The sequence below is a fragment of the Amphiura filiformis genome, chromosome 3, assembly GCF_039555335.1.
Source record: "Amphiura filiformis chromosome 3, Afil_fr2py, whole genome shotgun sequence".
Lineage (NCBI taxonomy): Eukaryota > Metazoa > Echinodermata > Ophiuroidea > Amphilepidida > Amphiuridae > Amphiura > Amphiura filiformis.
This window is the reverse complement of record NC_092630.1, coordinates 43,895,142-43,922,084: the sequence shown is the minus strand read 5'-3', so window position 1 is coordinate 43,922,084 and position 26,943 is coordinate 43,895,142. Positions and strand designations below refer to the sequence as shown.

General features: G+C 33.9%; 1 protein-coding gene across 1 annotated transcript in view; it reads left to right on the top strand.

Annotated features, from left to right (window-relative positions):
• LOC140148577 (A-type potassium channel modulatory protein KCNIP1-like) overlaps positions 1 to 26,943 on the top strand; it is a 548,406-nt gene that overhangs the window by 196,416 nt on the left and 325,047 nt on the right. The window lies entirely within an intron of this gene.

The following is a 26,943-nucleotide window of genomic DNA, read 5'->3' as shown; positions in this document are numbered from 1 at the left end:
GGATGTGTTGTAGACAATAATGGAATACTAACAAAGTTTAATACTTTTTTCTTTTAATGCTTTTTTCTCAGACACAAGAGACTCACTTTTTATCACATCACATGTGACAAACTTAAGTCAAGTAAATTGACAATGTAAATTTTCTTTATATGACATGCTATCAAATTTCAAGCATTTGATAAAATATTAACAAATAATAACACATTGAGTTCCATAACATTTAAATTATGCAAAGTTACCTGGAGAAACTGTTCGCCATTTTTGTAATGTCTCTTTCACCTGATGCAGTGGTCATATCCATAAACTCCAGGCACAAACTAAAGGGTACAAAAATAAGAACAGTCACTCCCACTGATTTACCATTTTCCATTACTTTCGGATCTATACATTCTATTATTATCCTGTTGTAACGTATATAAATAAGCTTGTAGTTACAACTCATCTATCCTCTCTTTTTTCCATATTTTCCAAACTTTTTGTAAACACCACAATTTCATCTGTTCATGCTTACAACATCAAGTTGTTGAGTACATCTCTTACATTATCTTAAAAAGATATGATAGCAGAAGAGATTCAATTTTGTAAGTGCTGTGCCATATACAGAACACTAAAGAATTAAGGTATCAGTTATTTTCACCCCTGCATATCCTAAACAAAGACAGATATGTCATAATTACAAGCAGTAAATAGCTGCATTTTTAGCTCTGATTTAAGACCTCATTTTGATATAAAATTGGATTGATTGATGAGCTATGAGTTTAAAATTACGTCTCGTCCAATATTTTAAAACTCATAGCGAGACTAATAAATATTGGGCGTAAAACATCCAATTTTATCATTATTATGTTTTGGATCCAATATTTTCACACACTTGGATTCATCAAAACATAATAATGGCTGAAATTGGTTGTTAATTAAAGAAATGGTGATCGAAAACCCAAAGAAGGAACAAAATTAAAAGTTATAACAGAGAAATTTTTACATATAGTGTTATATAAGCATAGACGCTCAAGAATTAAGTAAAATTTACTATGTAATATTTACTTAAATATATAAAATTATATTTTACATAATTTGGATTTTGGATCACTGTGCCTTTATTTCTTGACCGATTTTAAAGAATGAGGTCTTAAATCCAAGCTAAAAGATGCAGCTATTGGCTGCTGGTTCTAATTATGACATATATCTGTCTTTGTTTAGGATATACAGGGTTGAAAATAACTGGTATCTTAATCATTTTGCAGTCTGTACTTGGTCACATATTAAGGCTTATAATGAAGATGATTACAAGGGTGACTTTTGACAAATGCCTCAAGGTTTAGTAGCGGTATGCTGCACAGCCCCGGGGGGTCACTCTCACACAAAAGTTCTACCCACCTGTGTCCGACCACCTCTGAAATGCACCCTTAATGGCGAATTTTCACATAACCAAATTGCACCCCTAAATGGCGTAGCACATGCAAAAACCTACCCTAAATGGCGTAGCACATGCAAAAACCATACCCTAAATGGCGTCAACCGAGAAATATCTAAATTTATAGGGGGCCTATCCTAAAAGTGGCGTAAGCAGGAAAATGAGCTAATTTGATACCCAAGGTGTCTTTTTGATGTTGCAGACCTATAGATACTAAAGAAAACATGCACAAAGGTAACAAGAATCAATCAAAAATGATGATTTTTATCAAATTAGTGCAAACTCACTCAAAAAATAATTTGACTAACCCTAAACGTCAAAGGATTTGGCTGAAAAAGGACCCCTAAATGGCGATACCTTCTGAAAAAGTATACCCCTTTGTCAAAAAGACGCCGATGACGCTGTGTGGTGAAAAACATACCCTTTTATGCGTTTTTCTTGGACGCGGGTGTGTAACAAGTCAAGTAGTCAAATTAAAACATCAATCAACTAAGTCATTAATTTGTTAATAACGGTACTATAATCAGCATATAATATAATTTTAATTGGAAATATTTGACCATATGATGTTAATTATAATTATTATAATTATGATATTATCAATATAATTATAGTAAGAGAAGTTGATTTTTTGTTCAGATAATGGCCATTATAATTATGTTGATATTGATTATTTTGTAGGATAATGTTTTTATATAATTATAACAATTATCATACCCAGATTATCATCAATTTCTTTGGAAAATCAGGTATCAATACTGTTTAATATGTACTTAGAATTTTGTGCATTACAACATAGTATAGGGCCTACATGGCTTCCATTTTGAAATGATTTTGTAGCACTTAATATATTTGCACAATCCATTAATGTTAAAGCAGTGCTTAAGTACTTTGACCCAATACACATGACATTAATTCATGTATGTTGTTTATGTGAAAGAGCAAAAGTACACTTATTTGGGTTGTACTCTTGACAACACAATTTGCATTATTTGGATCCTGATTTTGTCTACCATGTAAGTCAGTTTGACTGAAATTCCTTCCACAAGGTAATAGGTGTTTAGCATAACAATAGATACAGCTCAAAGGTTAATCCATCTCCTTTGTTTTACAATATGCATATGACACGATCAAGGGAAATGAGTCGGATGTCGCTAATATTGATTTTGAGATATTGGGAAAGAAAGTGTTAAAATTCTTTTGTTTTATATTGTTTTAAGCGATCAACAAATTGACATAACTTTGCAAAGAAATGTCGTATCATCATGGGGTTTTCAGTTTCTGAAAGCTCTAAATGTTCTCCTTAGAAACGTATGTAAAACTCATTTTCGACCAGGGTCGACATGTGACTCATTCCCCTTGATCATGTCACATATTGTAGTGTGGGAGGAATTTTGATCAAACTGACTTTCGGTAGATAACCCCGGGATCCACATATATCACTGTAAAGAGACACACAGAGGTAGATTTTTCTGTCATATGGACAAGAAACTCAGTTCTATTAGATGCCATTTAAGGATTATTCACTGCAGGCGTGAGAGAAACCACATGTACGCTCGTATATATTGGTAAAACTCACAAAACGGGCAAACAATTACATAGTATGGAAATTATATGGATTCAACTACTGCTGATATCAGAGTTTAAATATCAAGAAAATTAACTGGACAAATAAAATGATTCAGTCACCATTATCTTTGCAATAAAAATGGATCGCTGTCTAATATTATTCCTGTAACCAAACTCCCCAGCGTCCTCCATTATAATGGTAAGGTTGACTTAGTAAAAGCTTTTTGATGGAAAGCTTAAGATATCATGTATTACATTATAGGAGTCATATTTCAACCCCATATGTTAGAATTAGACCATCAATCATCGTCATGGATATGTGTCACTTTAACAGCTTAATTAGCAGGGCTTACATTTCTCTTACAAATTTTATTTTGATCTTTGTCATTGTTTTTAAAAATGATGAATTTGAACATGATATGAAAACTATGAGAAAGACCTTGCCTTACAAAAACTATTGTATGGAATTTCAATAGGTTGTACAATTTTGTTGTGTTCATCTATACTACTGCTGAAGCTATAAGAAGGGAGGGGGGGGGTTAAATGTTGCTAATGTTATTATTGTGTAGCTTTTATTATTAGTCAGAGTTATACAAAATGTACTCAGTGACATCCAACAGAAATCTTATGTTGGAATTAAACCAAGAATATATTGTACCCAGTACCATGATGGATACTAAACATACCAACAAGTTCACAGCCTATGGTCCTGGCAAAAGTGTTACCACATCCAAACCCCTTTTGTGTTGATATGGTGACATGTTCATGTAGTTCCCCCAATATAGAATGATGGGAGTACGAGAAGGTAGGGACTGAGGCGAAAATGCAATTTCAAAAGATAACACACATAAACAAGATGGTGTGCATTGGAACATGTGAAATGTTCAACAAAATAAATTGGTACTACATTGTAGCTAGCAATAATTTCACCAGGATTGGAAGAAGTTATTAAATGATTTAACTAACAGGAATATGAATTTATTTTAAAACTTTTGTTGAAAAGATGCATGTATATTGCATTTAGTAAGCTGCATCTTGGTATGGAAAACTTCAGCTGCAAAATGACCTGCTTTGAGGCATGCTATCTCCAAGGTCAAAGACCTAACATCTCGAGCTGCAGTGATGGATAGATCTAGCTGCAGTGATGGATGGATCTCCAGGACCCATTGCCAAAAACTAATTGAGATACACATCTATTTGGTCATTCCAATTGTCAAAATGGTTGATGTGATCTGCTGTCAACTAGGTCTCTCCATAAATAAGGACGGTGACACTGTCTAAAAGTCGCTCAACTGCAGGTGTAATATTAGCTTGTGGCATTCCACTGTCCAATTTAGGTAATGTCCAATCCAGGTGTTTGGATGTGCCTTATTTAAGAGGCTATTAAGGATAATACTTAGGGTAGAGAGAGAGAGAGAGAGAGGTCAACAGATGGGATGCAAGAATTTGATGAAATTTAAGGATACGCTGATGATCATATTTTGCTGAATTGATTAACCCCTGGACGCTACTGGTTATCTAACAGCATTTCTGATTGGTCGATAACTTGAAATGCTCAATTTCAATTGCCAATTATGACTAGGCTTTAAACAATTTATGGTCAAACTTGCATTTGCAGATGATCTTATTTAATACCCCCTTGATTGGTTCAAATTTGGACACAATATTAATTTTGGCCAATCGGCAGGTAGTTCTCATGGGGTTAAATACACCCAGGACAAGGTATTATTGGACAGGTAGGCCTATAATAAAGAGTTTAAATGTGTTGCTGAAAAAATTAAGCACACACTGGAGTAGGTATTATTGAAAGGATGCAAGTGTGAAAAAAAAGTTCTTGAAGTAGACCAAAAATGGTAACATACGTAAGTGAAAGCAACAATTACAGGATGATAAAAATGTGTCTTAAATTGGATTCTTGCAAGACCCATGAACAGAAACTGTGATTGATTTTGCTGCCCTTTTTGACCTGTTAGTGACCAGAGATATCAATTTTGGTGCAATAACTTGCTTGAATTTAGAATGTTGTAGGACAATAGCTATGTTTCTACAGCTGTTTTGCTAGCTTCACACCATATATCGATGTCTTATCTGAGCTAAAAGGTTCAGCACAGGTCACACTGCCGGCATGGAAGTAGTTCTAAGGATGTCCATCATGTCCAAGTGAACAACTTTTCATGTCACATAAAGAAGAGTAGATTTTGAGTTACACATCGTAAATTCTTTTGGTGAGAGACAAGGTGACTGTTGTCATTATTCATTATATGACAGTATTACATTTTTCTTGTCAGGTATTGTGCTTAACTTGACACTGCAACATCGGATTGTTTTATTCATGAAATGCAAAACTTTTTGTACCTTGAACTGATTCAGTTTGCAGATTTGATTGAATGGTGAATATGTGGACTGCTACAAACAGCCAGCAAGTACCATTGACTCTTGTGTCATCACAGGGTATATCAAACAGCACTGTGACATTTCTACACTAACCAAAAATGATAGAATGCTGCAGTTTCACCATTTAATAATTATGAAATACATATATTGAAAATAATGGGTAAATATAAGACCGATAAGTATAGAATATTAATTTTGTATGGTTATTACAGATGTCCCTTCATCAGAAAAGTTAAATTTTATTCAAAGCCCTTTATGCAGGCCTTTATGTTTTGGTAAAATTGAAAACTTGACAAGTGTAGGTCGTCCTCAATGTTGCTTTGTCCAACATGATTATATGTTACATAGGTGTACCTTCTTGCATGGGCGTCTTGCATGGGGGGACATGTCCCCCCCCCCTTGTGGCAAAATGACCCATTTTTTGTTCTTTTCAGCCACTTTTTGACAATTCAGGTCGATTGTGCCCCTCCACATTTCAAGCCGGATTGGCGCTAATGCCTTCTTGTACCCAATTGGTATAACAAAGAAGCTTCCAATTATCCATCTTGTATCTCAAATACATGGAAGCCCTCAAATTCATCATCATTTATGTTGGATTCATACTTCTAAAAGGTTTAGCCTCTTACAATCCCCTTAAAAGCCTCTTTAGAGTCAACCCTTAATTTAATTATTTGACAGTGCTGAGTTAAGAAATAAATAAACAAGAAGAAGGGACAAAAAAACCAAACTGCAGATCCAGGATCAGGCAAACATGTTATTGTGACTTTGTCTTCTTGTATTTCATAAAAGATCCATAATACGAGTGGTAAGTTTGCACAAAACTGCACCTGGTTTTGAGTTACCCAGCAAAGTCACAGAAAATCACCAAATCAGTTGACTGAAAAATTCAAGGTGGCAGGTGTGCAGGAACCTTATATGGAATCATTTTTAATGATTTATGGCCCACTCAGACATATAGCTACTTGGTTTACACCTAACCTACATCTTGCATCCATCTTAAAGATGTATTGTGAAAATTACTCAGAAGGACACCATCATTTTTCTCAACATTTTTTTGTTTTTTTACATGATTGTATATATTCTACAGTGATATCCAAAAAGCTCCGGAAGTGAAAAGCAAAGCTTAAGATTAGTATTCTGAGAAAATTTTATATTAGAAATGCTGACATTCATTTAAATGACAAAATAAAAGCAATTGTTACAATTAAAGTGATGCTAGCTGATTTCCTTCATTTTTTGCTATCATACTCTCTTACCACTAACATCATTTTGCAGAGAAAATTCATCTTTGCCCAGAAATCTCACATTTGTACATTTATAGCATTTGCGTCTATTTGGGTGAGGTCACCCAGTTAGGGTAGGATATAAGTAGTGAGCATATGGCTAGCTTTGTAAAGAGTAGATTTAAATGAGGTCTTAGGCTACAAAAGAGAGACAGGCCTGGAATTCACTGAGTGATAAAGTATTGCAGCTCTGGAGAATAATTTAAAATTAGACTTTAACACTACTTGGTTATTTCACTTATGGGGAGTGCTTTTCAGGAACTTCCTCTTATTTTAGCCAATACTCTGATGTTTCTTGGAAACAGCTATAGAGATCAACCTGATATAGACGTCACACTAGGTGACATCACTGAAGTTAGAAAATTCCTGTCCCTGGTCTTGTTGTGTTTGATCAGCCTGTCCCACACAGGATCTAATTCCAATCCTGTGTCTCAGGTCAATGAAGGTCATTGTTTCTCTATTGATCTGGATAGCTTCCAGGACAAATTCAGCAGGATCAGGGACACAAACTTTCCAACTTTGGTGGCTTCATCTAGTGTGATGTCATCCAAGGCTTATAGTAAGCAGGCACCCAGGCTTTTTTACCCCATGGTTGGCCAGTTTTGGCTCCTGGTGTGTCCAATATATTACACTACAAACTATAGGACCAGGAGCCATCTTTGGGACCAGGAGCTCATATTAGCTCCTGGTCCAGGCATACTTAATATAAAGGCCTGATGTCATCTGATCAGGTTGGTCTTTAATCATTTCCAAGGAACATCAGAGTTAACATCAGAGCTGATGACGAGGAGGTTCCTCGATAGTGCTGCCAGTAAGCGAAATAAAAAAGTAATTAATTTTAAATTATTCTCATTTTATTACCACTAAGTATGAAGCTGCAAGTCTATATAGTATGGTTCTGTTTACAAATTGTGTAAAATGTTCTGAATCTTACTGATACTTCACCCCAATCATCCAGGCAAATGTACCATTTTAAACTTTGCAATATTTATAACATGAATATAAATGCTGAACTTCACAACAATCATAACAACCATATAAGTGCCTCCTGAAGGGCATGTGTCTCAAAACATAGATGTCAAGATTGTCTTTTGCCACTAGAAGTGCCAGAAACTACATACATAATTAGTTTTATTACAGATTCAGTGGCGACAATAACCAGGGCATCGACATATTCTTATGGAAGTTATTATTTGATTACATAATGTTTGAAGTTTCTATGGTTGTTGTATATTTATTAAAAACAACTCAAGGAGCAATTCTAAAGGCATATTGCTTCTGAAGACGTATTACCCTTCAGTTGTATTTAAGCAATAATAACTAGAAAAAACATTTGCTCTTTCATTGTTTCATAATTGAATGTACAGGATAAGTCATAGATTATATGGATCAAAACAAGGATTGTGACTATTAATTATAGCTACAGGCTTACTGCCCCAATACAAGGTAGATGACCCACACATCTAATGTGGCAGATGGTACATTAGGCTAGCCACACAATACATTTAAATGCAGCTGATATTTGGTTGGAGCCTTATTTATTTTACATAGTGTCACACATTGCGTTCAGTCGCAATGGTACAGTATGTAAAAAATAAGCAATTTTAAAGTGTTTAGCCCTTGTGACTAAAACACAGCCATTATACTGATTTTCTGAGCAACATTTGAATCATTTAGTTTTGCGTTATGAATTAGAGAGTTGGCAGGAAGTTGTAGTAGTTAATTTTGGTTTCTTTTTAAAGGTGCATGTTCCCAATATTGATGTTCTGTTGGATTCTTATGAAACATGGTGGATGTAAGGGCAAAAAATGTTCAAAGTCGGGTCAAGGGTTACTTGAGGTCAAGTGAGTATAGATTGCCAGATGTGATCACGTGTCAAGGTCATATGAGGTCAACTGCATGAGCATGATTGTTGGATTATCAGGAAACTTGGTGGATGTAATCACAACTAAACACCAAAAATGTTCAAGGTCATGTCAAAGTCATCTGAGGACAACTGTTGAATTGTCATGAAACTTGGTGGATATGATCACACACAAAATTAAATGTATTTATAACATATTTTTAAAGTAAATTTTTGAAGAAAAAAAACCTTGATTTTCATTTATGGCAATGTTTTTTTAAAGACAGTTCTTGTTATTATATTACTTGAAAAGTTATTACACAATATTCTGATTGGATATTGAATGACATTTCAGGCTTTCAGATGCTCTAATTTTGGGCTCAGTATAACATACCCACAGTACATGCACATCAGTTGGAGCACAGCCTGTTCTGGCAAACAGTATGTAAACAACCAAGTGCTTAACCTGAAAATACACTGCTCATCTGACAAATACAACTTTATTATTGCCCCTAATGAGGTTATTCTACAGCCTTGATACTAGATGAAGTACACGGTACTGTAGATGTAGTACATGGTACTGGTACAAGCAAGCCCAGGGCATAATAACCTACTATGAGATTATTTTCCACATCATGATGTTATCGTTTCTAGCCTTATACCCTGCAAGGTAGACAAATTAACCTCAATTTACCGAATATTTTATTCCTGAGCTGGTCTGTTTTATTCTTATTTTTTGGTATTTTCCAATGGCAATAGGAAATGTTTTGAATGTTGGCGATCAGACCTTGGATAATACTTAACAATGTTCTTCAAATTAAGGGTGTGATATAGCTGGTTATGTGACACAGAAGATGAAATATTATGTATGTTTTGTGTACATATACTCGTACACACCGCTCTTAAATGACTTTATAATCAGGTTTCAGACTTCTCTTGTTTTGAGCATTTCTGCTGTACCCATTGGTTATAATAAACACAGTCCTGTTTAGACACACATGTATGCAGATCAGAATACTTAACCTGTAATTACAGTCAATTGACAGATACAACTGTATTATTGCTCCTAATGAGGTTAATCTACAGTCTCATATTAAATGTAGTATTTGGTACATGCTGGTACAAGCAAACCCACAGCATAATAACATATAGTTTGTTCCACTTATAATTGGCAAAAATTATTTTGTTTTTGTCATTGTAGTGCACCAATTAAGTCCCAACTTATGCTTGCATAAAATCACATAAGTGGGCACCAGTGACACATTTCGCAATGCACAACTTAACGTAAGTGCTGTGCCAAACTGTGTGCACACAATTGTATACAAATACATGATGATATGGGTCTGATTTCTTTGCCAATTATAAGCTGAACAAATTGTAGTATGAGATAATTTTCTACATCACGATGTTATCGTTTCTACCCTTATACCAAGGTAGACAAATTAACCTCAATTTATTGAATATTTTATTTATGGGCTGGTCTGTTTTATTCATGTTTCTTGGTAATGCCCAAGGGCGATGGGAAATGGTTTGAATGTTTGTGATTAGAATGTGATTAGTGGAATCTGTTGAACCTTGGATAGGCCTAATGCTTAATGATGTTCTTCAAATTAGAGGTGTGATATAGCTTGTTATATGGGTACATGTGTAAAATTGCCACCTGTAACATATATACATAATGCGCATGTCTCTCATTTTTTGTAACATTGGGTTATTCCAGTTGAAACCCATATACCCCAGTGGTAGAAATTACCTTAATCTCCCACACAGGGGGTGTAGATTGTAAACGGAGTCACCCATTCAGGCAGCCCCATTTGGAATTTACACTGGCTGTGTGGAAGATTAAGGTCATGTCTTCGCATAGGGTGTATGGATTTCAATTGGAATGGCTCATTTGATACTTCAAGCCTTAGGTTACTAAAAAGTATTTTATCTTGATTTTGTTATCTTCAGTAGACAGCAATAATTGATGATAGATTTGGTATAAACATACTTTGCATTTTAACTTCCATTTTTAGTTATGAAATGGTAAATAAATCATAAATAACGGCATACAATTGTTGATGTATTTTTAGCAGATTAATTGGGAAACTGATTAAAGCTGAATACTTTGTGTTTTGTTGCTATCTTCAAATTAAAAAAAGCAATCAAATCAAATGGTCCTATAATGCCAAAAAGTTGTTTATATTTCACGCTATCTTTAGTAGATAGCAAACTGATTCCACATGATAATAAACTTGTATAGAAATTATGACACAATATGCTATAAATTGATATTTAAAAAAATAATTCTGACCATCCCATTTTTCTTGTTTTTTTCTTTCATATTTCCATGCACACTTTGACAATTCAATCATCCACCTTGCTCATTCAGGTAAGTGACATTGTTTTTTGTAGTATTGTGTAAATAGTGTATTGTATGTAACAGCAACATATTATTTAAGTAGGACAATAAACAAAGAAAATATGGTGCAGGCAAAACAGTTTGTAAGTCAAATTTTGTATTTAATTGTTGACATTTCAAGGTACATGAAGAACCATTAAGAACCAAAAAAAAAAAAGCCTTATACACTAAGCAAAAAAAGAAACTTATAATTTTTCACAAGGTCATATCTTAAAATTCTGTCCATCAAAATTAACCAAAATTGCCTCAATACTCTACTCTAGACACATGGCAGTAACCAAACAGTTGTCCAACTGACACAACAGCAAAATGCACTGATATGGAACAGCTTCCTGGACCACATTCACAGGCGAATAATTGGCACCCAGCAAAAGAAATCTGGTTCATTTTGATGGACAGGGTTTTAAAATATGACTTTATAAAAAATTATGTTTCTTTTTTGGCTTAGTGTATATTTAGCATTATTTTTCAATATTATTTACAAAGTGACTTTAACAAAAATACCTCATTGAGATGGAAATGGATGTCCTTTCATGACTATACTAGTTGTATGCCAGTTTACATTAATCCGCAGGTAGTTCATACGCCATTGGATAACTTTAATAATAACTTCAAAGACTTCTTTCAGGTCATTCACTTTACAGGTGTTCAAGTAATCTTGTAATTTAAAACATATTTAATGGTTTAAAACATTTAATATCCATTAATATTATTGTCATTTTATAAATTCATTACGTTGATGACAGAAGGAAAGCCAATCTTGGGATATAGAGGATTCAATTCATCATCGTCAAATGCACTTAATGTGAGGATGTTCAGCGTTTGATTATCCATGACCACTGTTGCATAAAATCCATTTGTGTTATTCACAAATTAGGTCATCACTGTGATATCACCGTCCACACATGGGTAGTCAAACGATGCTTATGATAGCTGCTGGTTGTGGGAACCCATTCATACAAAAGTTTTAAAGAGAAACAATACCCACATGTCATTTCCGTCAAATGGTTTAAAAGTATCTGCTTTACCCCAGATGATCCTTAGGGGTTCCTTTAAAATGTTGCCGCTGATCAGGGTAATTTACATTGGCATATTAGATGAGAGGACATTTATTTAATCACTTGCGAATGTGGAGCATGTTTTTGTCTATTTGTTTTTATTTTGTGCTTGCAGGGAATAATTTTGATATGGTTCTGTTCAAATTAGTTGAAATTATACATTTTGTTTTATAGGGTCAATTGTCAAAAGCAGAATTATCACATTTTTATGCTAATTTTTTGAAGTTAGAAAATAGTACTTATTTAAGCTTTATTAAAGATAAATTTTTATTTCTGGTTTTGCTCTCAAGAGCACCTTAAAATGGGCTATTCCATCTGAAATCCATACACCCCCACAGAAGTTACATGATCTTAATCTCCCACACAGGGGGTGCAGATTTCAAATGGAGTCACACATTCTGGCAACCCCATTTGAAATTCACACACCCTGTGTGGGAGATCAAGGTCATGTCTTCCATAGGGGGGGTGGATTTCAACGGAATAACACAATCAGTGCTCAGTTCTGACATTACAAATGTGAAAATGCCAAACTATCATAATCAAAGAAGCTCAATTGACAGGAATGCTCTGAGGAACATGAACAAGATGATAGGCAATTTGGGCAGGCTTGCCACATTCAGACCAAGTGGAGCCTACTGATTTTCTTTTATGTTATAAATGCTTCTCTTCTCTATCTTTAGAGAAAAAATGAAAGAGCTAGTATCGGCACTTGCTTCAGTTTACAAAACACTCAGTGATCATTGTTGAATTAAATTTATGTCACTATTTTATAAAATTATATATACTCTGTAAAGCATGATATTTTGTGCGCATTATAGATATCACATTTTGGAGAGAACCCATGTTTCCTGCAACACAAAATGTTCACATATTTGTACATTTCATTTAAGGGATGGGGTATGAATGTTTTGGACAGTATTTATTGTGGGATCATCAAAAGCAAATTTCAGATATTTAACTTTTTATAGTATGTATCTTTCAATGGCCTTATCACAAAAGTAGGATTGATATGTTCCAAGTTTTGCAGGAACAGGTCACGTTTTACTTTTCTGTTGTTATATCTTTTTCCAGAAAATTAAATTGATTAATAATATCATGATGAATGCTAAGATTTCCTAGTATGATAACCATGCATTCTGTGAGATTAGACTCTCCTTGTAGCGGAGCACGAGTGTGTAATTTGCCATTAGCGATAAAGTGATTCAATTTGATAAGCCTTGCTTTACGTCAGAATCAATAGCGCTTTCATATCAGGCACAGAATCAGTTCAACCTTGTCCTGTATATACGTATTTTTACTTAACGTCTTCACAAATGGAAAAGAATAAGCATTAGTAGCATTTGCCAGGATATTTTGAGCCAAGAAGACATTTTATTAAGGATGGGTTAGTGCAATTATGCCCCAACTGCAATAGCTGCCAGATATCATATTTTAAGATGCATGCACTATAGAATGCAGAAATTGTCAAATATCTATAGGGCAGCTATTTCAGATAGGGTCTTCTTGGACTAACCACTCTTATCTGTGCAGATCTTAATGAGCAAAAAGTATAGTGGAAAATCTGTAGTAAAAATATCATACATCTATGAAAGGAACAGTGAGAAAGTTAAGTGTGTAGAGGCCTTGACAATGAATATAATGGGCTGAGATCTTTCTGTCTCTCACATCAATACTGTAGTTCAAATGAAAACTACTCGGTGGTATTTTTGACTATTTTATGCACAGTCAAAGAATTTAGCTACAACTTCCACAGGTCCAACGCTTCTTGGTCCAGACAAATTATTCATGTCCCATTTAGTGTAATTCCCACTTGGTCCAGATCCAGTTAGTCCAATCTCACTTACTTGGTCCATGCAGGCCTACTACTTCCCGTTTAGTCCTTCACCTATAGCGTGTTTCTATTAAGCATCCGGAATTTTTCCAGTGAAATTGTTTCTATTGGGGGATGTTATCCGGAAAATACCAGCCGCCGTGGCCCGATTATCATACTTGCCGGCGAAAGGTCATATTTCATTGCAAAAAGTGTGGTTTGACCATGGTGGGACCTATTACGATCGAAATGTTTAACTTATATAATATATTTAATTTTCATGCTCAGGTCGGGCGTGACTACAATGTACAAAATACGAGTGAAAATTGTATGCTGTAGGCCTACTTCAAAACATAGCTGATAAAATGATAAGCAAAATCACCTGACCGAGTGACCGTGTCAATTTCCGCTTTCTCCCCTGTATGCGCACTCTGTCGGAACGATGTCAGTTTCTATTGGCGTTACCTGGATAATTTCTCCGCCATTATCCTACCAAAAGTAGGATAATTTCCCGAAAACTCTTGCTGCTATTATCCGGAGAATAGCGGAGAAGGTCAGTTTCTATTGGGTACAAATAATCTCTTAGCCGGGTTTTTTCCGGATAATGGCCCCAATAGAAACACACTACTACTGTCTGTTCAATTAGCTTAGATTCTTGAATTTTTAAGATATTTGAAAAAATAAAACTTGTGGCCAAAGTCATCAAAGAAAAGTGTTAGTACAGCCTTAGACCTAACGTGATTTATACTTTTCAAATTCCCAAGTTCAATTTAAAACCCCATTTCTTTTCAATTTTGCCTCATTTTGGGCAGTTACTTGGGTCCACCGAAAGGGTTCGCGACCTTTTACAAATTGAGTGGGACGGTCCATTCTCAACTTAGGGCATAGACCCTATCCAATTTAGCAAAACAGTCTGTCCACCAATCTGTCCTGCCATTTCAATTGTTATACCGTTCCGGTTATTGGATAGGTTCTATAGGTGATGATGCATGGTCCACGGTTTTTGTTACACGAAATTATATGGCGCTTGAGTAACGTTTTATGCATAACATTATTCTGAGCATTATTTTTTCCTAAACAAGGACATTAAAATTATGGATTTCGTTTACAATGTAAATTGAGTTTTGTTTAATACCACCATTCCTTCCCAAGAATATCAGCATTCGCTTGACATTTTCAGATACAGTAACTTTGTAAGAAATGTTTTCTGTAACTGTAACCTGATTGTTTTAAATAATATTTTCTTGTATAAAAGTTCTTTTGTTTCACAGTTTTTTTCAGTTTGTATTCAACAAACAAAACGAAATAACAAATTGAAAATAAATGTGTAGTTTTATAATAGGCCTATAGGCCTACACCTTCTCAGACCCATTCTCAGACCCATTCGCACAATAAATAAATAAATAAATAAATAAATAAATAAATAAATAAATAAATAAATAAATAAATAAATAAATAAATAAATAAATAAATAAATAAATAAATACACAAGGAATGTATTTATATAAGCTGGGCCTATTTTAGAAAACCTTAGTTCCCATAAATAATAACGTAATGTTTCGACAGTAGGGTTTCAACACAAATTAGGCATACTGGCAAATATTTTGCTGGACAATACTTCCTGATGCGGATGGTCGAATAAACCAATCTTTGCGCATTGTGACATTCGTCCCCATTGCTCTAAATGGATTGATTCCAAAAAGTTTATGGTACCCGACGTTCTACGGCTTTTTTATAAAAATATCATGGAAAAGACCAAAATTGAAAAGAAATGGGGTTTTAAATTGAACTTTAGAATTTGAAAAGTATAAATCACGTTAGGTCTAAGGCTGTGCTAACACTTTTCTTTGATGACTTTGACCACAATTTTTAATTTTCAAATATCTTAAAATTCAAGAATCTAAGCTAATTGAACAGACAGTAGTGGGGAAGGCATGCTACAGCTAAAGCGCCGCTTTCTTTCTAGAAGCATATTTTGACCATACTCTTGAGTAATGGACAGTAGGTGAAGGATTATCACACATTGGTATTAGCACAGATACCCTAAAGTTAAAGGTCTTGATCTTTATGTTGTCTTTAATCACCCGTTTTGAGAAGGTGTGACATAGTTTTGAATGCTTCTGCGCAATAATTTGTATCACTGGCCAATCAATTTCTGGTGTCAATTTCCGCTTTCTCCCTGTATGCGCACTCTGTCGGAACGATGTCAGTTTCTATTGGCGTTACCTGGATAATTTCTCCGCCATTATCCTACCAAAAGTAGGATAATTTCCCCGGAAAACTCTTGCTGCTATTATCCGGAGAATAGCGGAGAAGGTCAGTTTCTATTGGGTACAAATAATCTCTTAGCCGGGTTTTTTCCGGATAATGGCCCCAATAGAAACACACTACTACTGTCTGTTCAATTAGCTTAGATTCTTGAATTTTTAAGATATTTGAAAAAATAAAAACTTGTGGCCAAAGTCATCAAAGAAAAGTGTTAGTACAGCCTTAGACCTAACGTGATTTATACTTTTCAAATTCCCAAGTTCAATTTAAAACCCCATTTCTTTTCAATTTTGCCTCATTTTGGGCAGTTACTTGGGTCCACCGAAAGGGTTCGCGACCTTTTACAAATTGAGTGGGACGGTCCATTCTCAACTTAGGGCATAGACCCTATCCAATTTAGCAAAACAGTCTGTCCACCAATCTGTCCTGCCATTTCAATTGTTATACCGTTCGGTTATTGGATAGGTTCTATAGGTGATGATGCATGGTCCACGGTTTTTGTTACACGAAATTATATGGCGCGAGTACGCTTTTATGCATAACATTATTCTGAGCATTATTTTTCCTAAACAAGGACATTAAAATTATGGATTTCGTTTACAATGTAAATTGAGTTTTGTTTCATACCACCCTTCCTTCCCAAGAATATCAGCATTCGCTTGTCATTTTCAGATACAGTAACTTTGTAAGAAATGTTTTCTGTAACTGTAACCTGATTGTTTTAAATAATATTTTCTTGTATAAAAGTTCTTTTGTTTCACAGTTTTTTCAGTTTGTATTCAACAAACAAAACGAAATAACAAATTGAAAATAAATGTGTAGTTTTATAATAGGCCTATAGGCCTACACCTTCTCAGACCCATTCTCAGACCCATTCGCACAATAAATAAATAAATAAATAAATAAATAAATAAATAAATAAATAAATAAATAAATAAATAAATAAATAAATAAATAAATAAATAAATAAATAAATAAATACACAAGGAATGTATTTATATAAGCTGAGCCTATTTTAGAAAACCTTAGTTCCCATAAATAATAACGTAATGTTTCGACAGTAGGGTTTCAACACAAATTAGGCATACTGGCAAATATTTTGCTGGACAATACTTCCTGATGCGGATGGTCGAATAAACCAATCTTTTAAGCATTGTGACATTCGTCCCCATTGCTCTAAATGGATTGATTCCAAAAAGTTTATGGTACCCGACGTTCTACGGCTTTTTATAAAAATATCGCGGGAAAAGACCAAAATTGAAAAGAAATGGGGTTTTAAATTGAACTTTAGAATTTGAAAAGTATAAATCACGTTAGGTCTAAGGCTGTGCTAACACTTTTCTTTGATGACTTTGACCACAATTTTTTAATTTTTCAAATATCTTAAAAATTCAAGAATCTAAGCTAATTGAACAGACAGTAGTGGGGAAGGCATGCTACAGCTAAAGCGTCGCTTTCTTTCTAGAAGCATATTTTGACCATACTCTTGAGTAATGGACAGTAGGTGAAGGATTATCACACATTGGTATTAGCACAGATACCCTAAAGTTAAAGGTCTTGATCTTTATGTTGTCTTTAATCACCCGTTTTGAGAAGGTGTGACATAGTTTTGAATGCTTCTGCGCAATAATTTGTATCACTGGCCAATCAAGCATGGACAATTATTGGCAAGTTACATTTTAAAATGACCCACCACTAATTATAACAAATTCCATTTCACATGACGTATATCAAAAGTAGACCCTTTTGGGCAGGATTGTAAATGGAGAAATAGCAAATATCTGCCTGGGGTGATTTTTTCACAACTTGGGTTTGTTGCAAATTTATGATGTTAATAATGTTTAAAATATTGCCCGATAGTTTCAGACCAGAATATAACTGGCATCTTGTATTTATTCAGACATTTTTCAAGGTCATTCCTACTCTCAACATTGTCATTAATGTTTTCAAAGGCGATATCTCAATTTCCAATTTTATAATACCATAACTTACAAACTCAATATCTTCGCTTAGGAATGTCTGATTTCATTTTTGAAAAAAATAAAATAATATATCAAACGTCCCAGAAAATCCAAGTAGTGAATCAGAGCCTAATTTTCATTGAGTGGTGGGTTCTCCCAGATTTTCCCGTAATTAGACTGTAGACTATTAGTACCGGTACAGAGAATCGGTTACTTTTGTACTTGTAACCTCTTGAGACAATACAGTGTCAAATATTCTCTTTTGTTGAGATACTGGGTGCTGCAAAAACAGTTTAAGAATTGAGGGTAGATTGGTGGTTAGAAAGTCTAGCAATAAACACTTTGATGTTTAGATCTTGAATATCTAAACATGAAATGTATTTAGGATCTAAAGTGTTTTAATGTTTAGATATTCAATTTTCTATATTTCTATACACCAATCTGTCCTCGATTTCTAAACATTGTTTTTGCAGTGTGGGAGAGATTTTAGATATTGACATTTTGCTGTTACCATGAATTTTCATATATCATTTTGAATATTTGCGCTATTTAGAATTTTCATAAATAACCTTGACTATAGGAAAAAATAGACTAGTGGCTAATCAGTTTGGAGATGTGTGCTTCTTCATTTTGGCCTCATTTACAAAAAAATCACATTTACTATTGGCCCATGTAAAAGAGACAAGAAGCTAAAGTGATGCAGTTCTATATGGTCAAATGACATTGCATCTTGGTGTAGATTATTCCTCTAATAGTTCAAAACATTTGGAAAATAAATACTGGAAAATTGGCAACACACTATAATACCTGCATCCAATTTATGATTGTGTTAAAATATTCTAAACAGAAGAAAAGAAACAAGCAAACAAAAGAATGTTTCTAATAAAAATCAAAGCCATCATGAAAATAATCAATAAGTAATAATATATTTTGTATAAAATCTATATACCTAAGAGCTCCTAAGGTTAATTATTTGAATATCTTAGTCAGTGGATTTATTAATTTATTATAGATATACGCTGTTTATCACCATGTTTATAATGAGAGCAAGAGAGAAGTCATTGATTTTCTTTTGTTTATTTTTAGATCCCATCAAGTAATTTTATCATTCTATAATAATTGTTAAGATAGAGCTCATGACTCATATGTGACACAATCAAGGGAAATGAGTCGCATGTCGCTAATATTAATATTGAGATATTGGCCAAGAAAGTGTTAAAATTCTTTTGTTTTATATTGTTTTCCGCTATTGATAAATTGACGTAACTTCACAAAGAAAAAATCGTATCAACATGGGGTTTTCAGTTTCTGAAAGCTCTAAATGCCCGGGTCTAAATGTCCTCTTTAGAAACATGTGTAAAACTACTTTTCGACATATGACTCATTCCCCTTGATCATGTCACATATTAGATATAGAGTCATTTCAGAAGATCAAATTGGGGAATTAAATGGTATATGCTTTTATAAACAATGATTGAACTAAAAGTGCAGCCTGCTATTTTTAGGATAAGAAAAAGTGAGAATGCGCTATTCCAGTTGAAATCCATACACCCCTCTATGGAAGACATGACCGTAACCTTTCACACATGGAGTATGAATTTTAAATGGGGTTACCTGAATGTGTGATTCCATCTACAACCCCTGTGTGGGATATTAAAATCATGTCCTCCATAGGGGGTGTATGGATTTCAATTGGAATAGCCCAATATTGATGTTTTATTAGCGTGGGTTGGTACTTAAAGCATCAGCGTACAGTAGTTAAGAATCATTTTTTGCAGTTATTTTACAGGAATACTGTCAGATATTATTAGCTTTATAATACTTGAGCCTTTGTTGGGTTGCATGTTCTAGCTGCTGTCATGACAATCTTATAATGCATTATTATGTGATTTTAATGTTGTAAAATGTTTTGCTAAGAAAAGGAAAAAGCATGTTTCCCAACCTGTATCATCTGCCTAAAAGAACATAAAATAGAATGAATAAAAGAAAGAAAATAATAGCTGTCATAATACGTCAAGTCCATGAATTTAAAAAGAAAGAAAAAATGTATTTCTTCACAATGTGGCACTGCTTGAATTTAATCTTACCCCTCCCCTGTGTCATGCTGGATAATAACTGGGACCACTATGGTATTAAAATTGGGCTATTTCAGTTGGAAGACCTTAATCTTCCACACAGGGAATGTGAATTTCAAATGGGGTTACCTGAACGGATGACTCCATTTGAAATGTACACCTGCTGTGTGGGAGATTAGGGTCATGTCTTCCATAGGGGGCATGAATTTCAACTGGAATAGCCCATTTTGTGTCACGCTAGATAATAACTGAGACCACTATTAATATTTTCAACCTGAAGAGTTAAAAACTATACTGATAATACAATATAAAATATGAAGCTTGCGATGTTGCCTTTTACCCAGAGACATAATCTTCCCCATGACACTGGGGAGCATCACAAGATATATGCTTACATGATGCCCCCAATAAAATAATGTGAACATGTTGATATAAGATGAGTACCTTGAGGCCATAATCCCTGCATAATACCATCAAGCTATAGATGGAATTGTTCAATTTCAAGGTGATTCGTGGCAGAGAGGAGTCATCACTGCTTTGCATTATCATGATCATGGCGTTATGGTCCTGTAATAATAGGAAGTGCACTTTACAAAAAACATGGTTGTGGAGTTATAAAAAAAAGTCAAAATTTATATAAAATTGCCATTAAAGAAATCTAGGTATGACAATTCTTGAAATAAGCAACAAGTAGAATATTTTCTATTTATCACTCTATTTATAGCTATTTATAAGTATAAACACAGATTTTAGAACATTTCACTATACACAGTGTTTCACCATTGTGTGAAACACTGTGTATTGTGAAATGTTAAAATCTGTGTTTATATTTAAAATAGCTCTACCATTAATTAGTATTGAGCACTAGCTGTCTCGGATACATAATCTTCTTATATTTTCTTAATATATCTATTTATATTTATTTATTTATTTATTTCATGAGAAGATCACTATATTCGATATTATTCATAATTCTTATAAATAGCAATATACAATAATATACAAAGAACATAAAACCAAAGCACATTTTAAATTTTAATATTTAAAGAAAAACAACAAATGTATGCGACATTTGATTCAAAGAGCGTTTAACAATAAAAAGGTTTCATATTTTAATATTGAAAACAGAAATTTATATTTTCTAAACAAAAACAAATCATTGCTTCTTGTTAATAAAAATACAGTTTTTTCATGCATGAAAGTGGAAATCAATTTTTCAGCAGAACATTTCAATAACATACATGATTATATTTATTTATTTTATTCTTTCTTGTTTTGTTTTTTTCGTTTTTAATATAATACCATGAGTAATTTTCCTGGGGAAGCCCTCCACAAATGCAATCTAATGATTTGAAATATATATGTATGTGTACATGAGCATGAAATTTTTAATGGATTTCTACTTCTCAAAATGTTTTCACTATTTCAAAAAGAATTTCTTATTCATTAAAAAAGCTTAATTTCACAGAAGACTGCTTTTCAACGTTAGAGCTGATTCTGCTTTAGGCTTGTACAATGAAATAAAATTAAAACATGCACTTGTTATTTCAATAAATAAGTAAGTCTTACAAAATGTCAATGACTGTTAGACTACGATAAGATCCATAATGTCATTTACCTCTTTGATAAAATAAAAATATAATATAGTTTGATCAGCTCGTAATCGGTGGGAATTGTTAGGCTTTTACAACCACACCGAAAAGTAGACCCACACTAAGAGTGGTATAGCTGACTTCTCTGGTCTTTTATGTGTGTATTAAGGAAAGTAGATGAAGTATAGGGCTTGTATTAATAATTTGTGATGCTTCTGTCGAGATCTTATGTCGAAATAAAATATATTGATATTAATCCGCGACGTTATAAGGTCTGCCGATTACGAGCTGATCAAACTATAGTCTTGATGTTTCCTTTTATAAAAAAATTTTTGGCACATCAAGATTTGAATGAGAAGTGACGGTATAACTAAATATTACTTTGTGTTTATTACAATTATTAACAATCAATGAAAAATTGTCCTCAGAAATTGAACTTACCAATTTAAATGTAATATTCATACATGGTTTAATTTATAATAAATACTAGTTGTTTTTATAGAAACAGAGAATGAAGAAGAATAAAAATTCCTTTAAAAGGAATAGGGTGGGCAAATGAAAAATTGTCAAGAGAAATGAAAGAATGAGTAAGTCAAGTTCACAATTAAAAACAGGGAAAATATGACACAACATCGATTTCCAATAGGGGAATAACACAAAGCGTATAAACAAAGTTAAAAGAGTTTTTAACTTTATACGCTTATACGCTTGTTATGCCCCCATTGGAGGTTGTGTCATATTTTCCTGATTTTAATCTGATCTATTGCTTATCCTTTGTTCTCTGCTGGTCAGTTGGAACAGATTTTCCCTGTTTTTATATTAACCCTTCACATCATAACACAAGACGTTTTATGTTAACATTTTATATAAAACATGATAAAACTTTTGTAGATAATCGTTATTTAAAACATTTTCGTAATCATACCTAGATATTTTTTTTTAATCATCAGCTAGAAAGACTTCTGCTCATCTTCTCTGGTGAGACAACAGTGCTGGGGTATCTTTCCATATCAGAGTTTAAAAATCTGTCATATCAATTTCCTCAATATGTTGTATTGCAACTTATGAGGGGAAATGTTTGATTTTACAATATTTCGATATTATTTTTTAACTTTGTAACTTTATTATGATTAACATAACTGTATTTCAAAGCGTCAAACTATATCATTATTTTGTCCCAACAAAAATAATCCAGGGAATAAAATATTCATTCATATGTTTATTTATTTTATTCAACCTGGGCCATTTCTACTGGTGCACATGCATTCTAATAATTTGTCTATAATACCTTATACAAGCATCAGCAACCACTATTTGTCACAAGATTTGAAAAGTAAATAGCCTATGTACACACTGAACACAATGCACATACAAGCTGTATTTAATTACATGCCGAAGCTGTCAGTATAAAATGATAGGCCTATATGACCTTCACGATGCTATTAATTTAGCCCAAAGATTAGGAAAACTAGCAAAACTGGTGAACTGGTACTGTTCAAATAAAAACATCTGCAAATCTTGCTGCAATTTCAAAATAGTATTTCTATTACTTAAATAATTATTTTTGTTATTTCTTTTAATACAAACACATTACTGCCTATGACGACTTTATCATATTACTTACATATCAAAATCAAGTAATAATTACAAAACTCGCCGTAAACTATCACCTCTGTGGGTGTTTGGGATATAACCGCACGAATATTTTCTCAACACTGCGGCATGTGAAAAAGTAGGTCAATAGTCAGAGAATACAGGGTGGGTGCGGCACGCCGCACCCACCCAAAAACTTGGTTTACAATTTTGAAAATTATGAAGATTTTGATTTTATCTTTGATCTCCAATCTTCAAAAGGATCATCATAACTTACTTAAAAATAGCAAGGAATTCTTCTGATGCATTATTATCACAGCTGAGTCAACTATATGAAACATATCTGCATGATAAAATGTTCTTGAAGACTGAATTGTTTGCAGTATATTGTCTTTTTTGCCATCACACTAGTTTGTTTATTTCATACTTGTAACAACCTTTTCTAAGCAAATGAAGTGTGAAGTATTCTTGAAGATCTTATCAAACATGTTCACTTTGTATTGCTTAATATCAGTCATTCTTATTGATGTAGCTGACAAAAAATATGAAAAGAATTACATATTGGGCAAAATTGCCAGCCTATGCTATTTTTAACTCGCCATCGTAAATAACATGAGTCGTAGAAATCCAATATCAATTTGACTTTCTTTCTTGCCATTTCCACGCTATTCTGTGATATTTTTACTATTATGTCTACCCAGCATGCATTATCTCACAGCCTTTTTATAACCAGTACCGGTATATAAATATAATCTTTAATTTTGCCAAATTAAAGCAATATTATAAGGCTAAAAAACGCTATGTCTCAAAGCACCTGTGGGCGTTCCTTTTTCTTAGCGCATCCATTTCAACTGAAACAGGAAATTCATTTTTCATTTCCTCTTTCATGTTTTTAAACAAAATTTGCTCTAAAATCACAAAATTCTGAGAAATATTTTAAAGAAAATTTATTTGATTTGATACTTGCATTGTTAGTAGTTATATTGATATTTGTACTTCAATTGAAAAAAATCTGCATTTGTTTTTTAACTGCCAAAGGGCTTTGAGACATAGCATTATTTTTTTAGCCTAACATTTTCATTTTTTTCCACAGAATGTAGTAGTTTTCCCTGTCTGATATACAATATGCCCCCTTTTAGTTTTGAATCAAATAAATGGGGTAAAACAAGGAAATTGCTATCTAATTCCAATGCATGTGTAGCCAAAATGTGCAATACTCTTTTGATCGTGAGTGAGGTCACTTGGCTTGATGTGTCATATATATGACATTTCGTCGACGGGTCCTTAAAGAACTTTAGCAAAATTACCCTCGATTAGAGAAAAGCGCGGGTAATAAATTTTGTTTCACTGGTTTCATTTTCTGATATTGGATTTCATAATTTGATCTCATATACCTCGACACCTGCTGATGTTTGACCTTTTGCATGTCAACACATCCCTGGTGCTCTGGAGGTCAGCTGGGCAGGGGAGTGAGTTTCAGGGCTGGAATTGCCAGAGGGCATATAATATGGTGACCCAAGTGAAGTCCTGCTGGTTAGGATGACAGATTGACCACTGTGTTTTTAAGACTAAATTTCATGCTCATGGCAATTGCCATGGCAACTGGCTGTCAAAGCTGAACACATCTGAAGAAAGCATGGATTCAAAAGTTTTAAGGATATGTACATGAAATGAACATCAAACCTCATAAAGTATGGTGAAACTACCCATAGCACTCAATATGCCCCCAATCAGAACTCTTGCCACCCCCCTGTTGCCCCCCAGTAAAAACCCAAAATTACGAAAATTTCCACTCTTTTGCACAAAATTTGTTGATTTTGCCCCACCCTGAGATTCACTTTGCCCCCTCAATGCCCCCCCACCCCCGAAAAAAAATTCCTGGCGCCGCCACTGACTCTTACTTCTTTTTTATACATTTGCTATGGAGCAAGCAGACACACTGCAATGCATGATGGGATACTCCATTCAACTGCTGTGATAATACAACAAATCAAGGACATTGTGGAGAGGAAGAGGAACTAAAGTATTTACAACTCACAAAATGACATTTCTGATCACCAAAATGCAGTCTGCATTTCAAACAAAAATAGTAATATTTTGTGTGAACAAATTACTGAAGATTTGATCAGAAATGTTAACATATTAATTTTGCATGTTTCAATCATAACATGTATGCTTTTATTTATGATTATTTCTAAAAATAACATGCTGCCAAGATCTGTTGGATAAGAATAAAAATAAAGATTCAAACTCCTTCAAAATTTCCTAACATAGTAGAGAAATCCATTCAAAATATAACTTAGGTGTCAAATGGCTGTCAATGTAAAACTACTTTCTATGCATGGCTATAATTTTAGTACCTATGTATATCTGCTGCATTTTCTTTGCATTAGGCCTGAGTAATTTTTATTTGGTACATAGGGGCAGGTCTGTAGAAGGGGACAGGGTCCTGATCCCCTCTCAAAAAAAGAGAGATAGAAAAAATTGTTTAGATATGGTGAAAATGAGCAATTTGAACCCCTTATATATGCAAAATAATTTTAGTACCTATGTATATCTGCTGCATTTTCTTTGCATTAGGCCTGAGTAATGTTTATTTGGTACATAGGGGCAGGTCTGTAGAAGGGGACAGGGCCCTGGTCCCCTCTCAAAAAAAGAGAGATAGAAAAAATTGTTCAGATATGGTGAAAATGAGCAATTTGAACCCCTTATATATGCAACATTTTCTGACTCCAATGGGGGGGGGGGGGTCCCCCAGAATGGCCATAACTGCCTTTTTGTTTTAAAACCCTGCATCCACGCTTGCTGGTACATATATTTTTCTAGGGTACTTGTGTGCACATATTTGACCCTCTGTATCATAATGTAGTTAACATCACCGAATGACACACCCTGAACACTTGATGTGGTCCCTAATTTGGAAATGTTTGTTGCCGGGGTTTGTTGTAGGAAAGTTAAAGACCACAAATTGAATTTTATAATATCATATTAAAATCAATATACTGGAAAAACAAGAGAAATAAATAATCAAGAATGAGAACACACACAGTATTAGACTAGTATTATAACCCCAATACACTAACCACAATTGTCATCTTTACATCTAATGTACACAGTTGTCTCCTGGGCACATTACCATGAAGTGTTTTGAATAAGATGTCAATAGATAGATGAAAACAAAGGAACAAACAAGAGAAAATGGTAACAGGGATTGAAATAATGCATGGGCTATTCCTGTTGAAATCCATACACCCCCTATGGAAGACATGACCTTAATTTCCAACACAGGGAGTGTAGATTTCAAATGGAGTCACTGACTCAGGTAACTCCATTTGAAATTTACACTCCCTGTGTGGAAGATTAAGGTTATGTCTTCCATAGGGGGTGTATGGATGTCAAGTGGAATAGCCCGATACAGGGGAGACCGACAACAACATCAATCTTCAAAGTCGATTACTGTCTGCAATGGAGAAATAAAGGGTTGTCATTTGGGACTATGCTGGCATCTATTTTGATGCAGGCTGGTTTTTAAGGAAACTAGACTTTGGTGGGACAAAGAAGCATGTTTTTGAAAATCCGCAACTTGTATGTACCATTTGTGACACGAACTGCTCCACGGGGGCCAAAGGAGGCATTTTTGAAAATTGAGTTACTATAATTATTAACTTGTAGTAACATT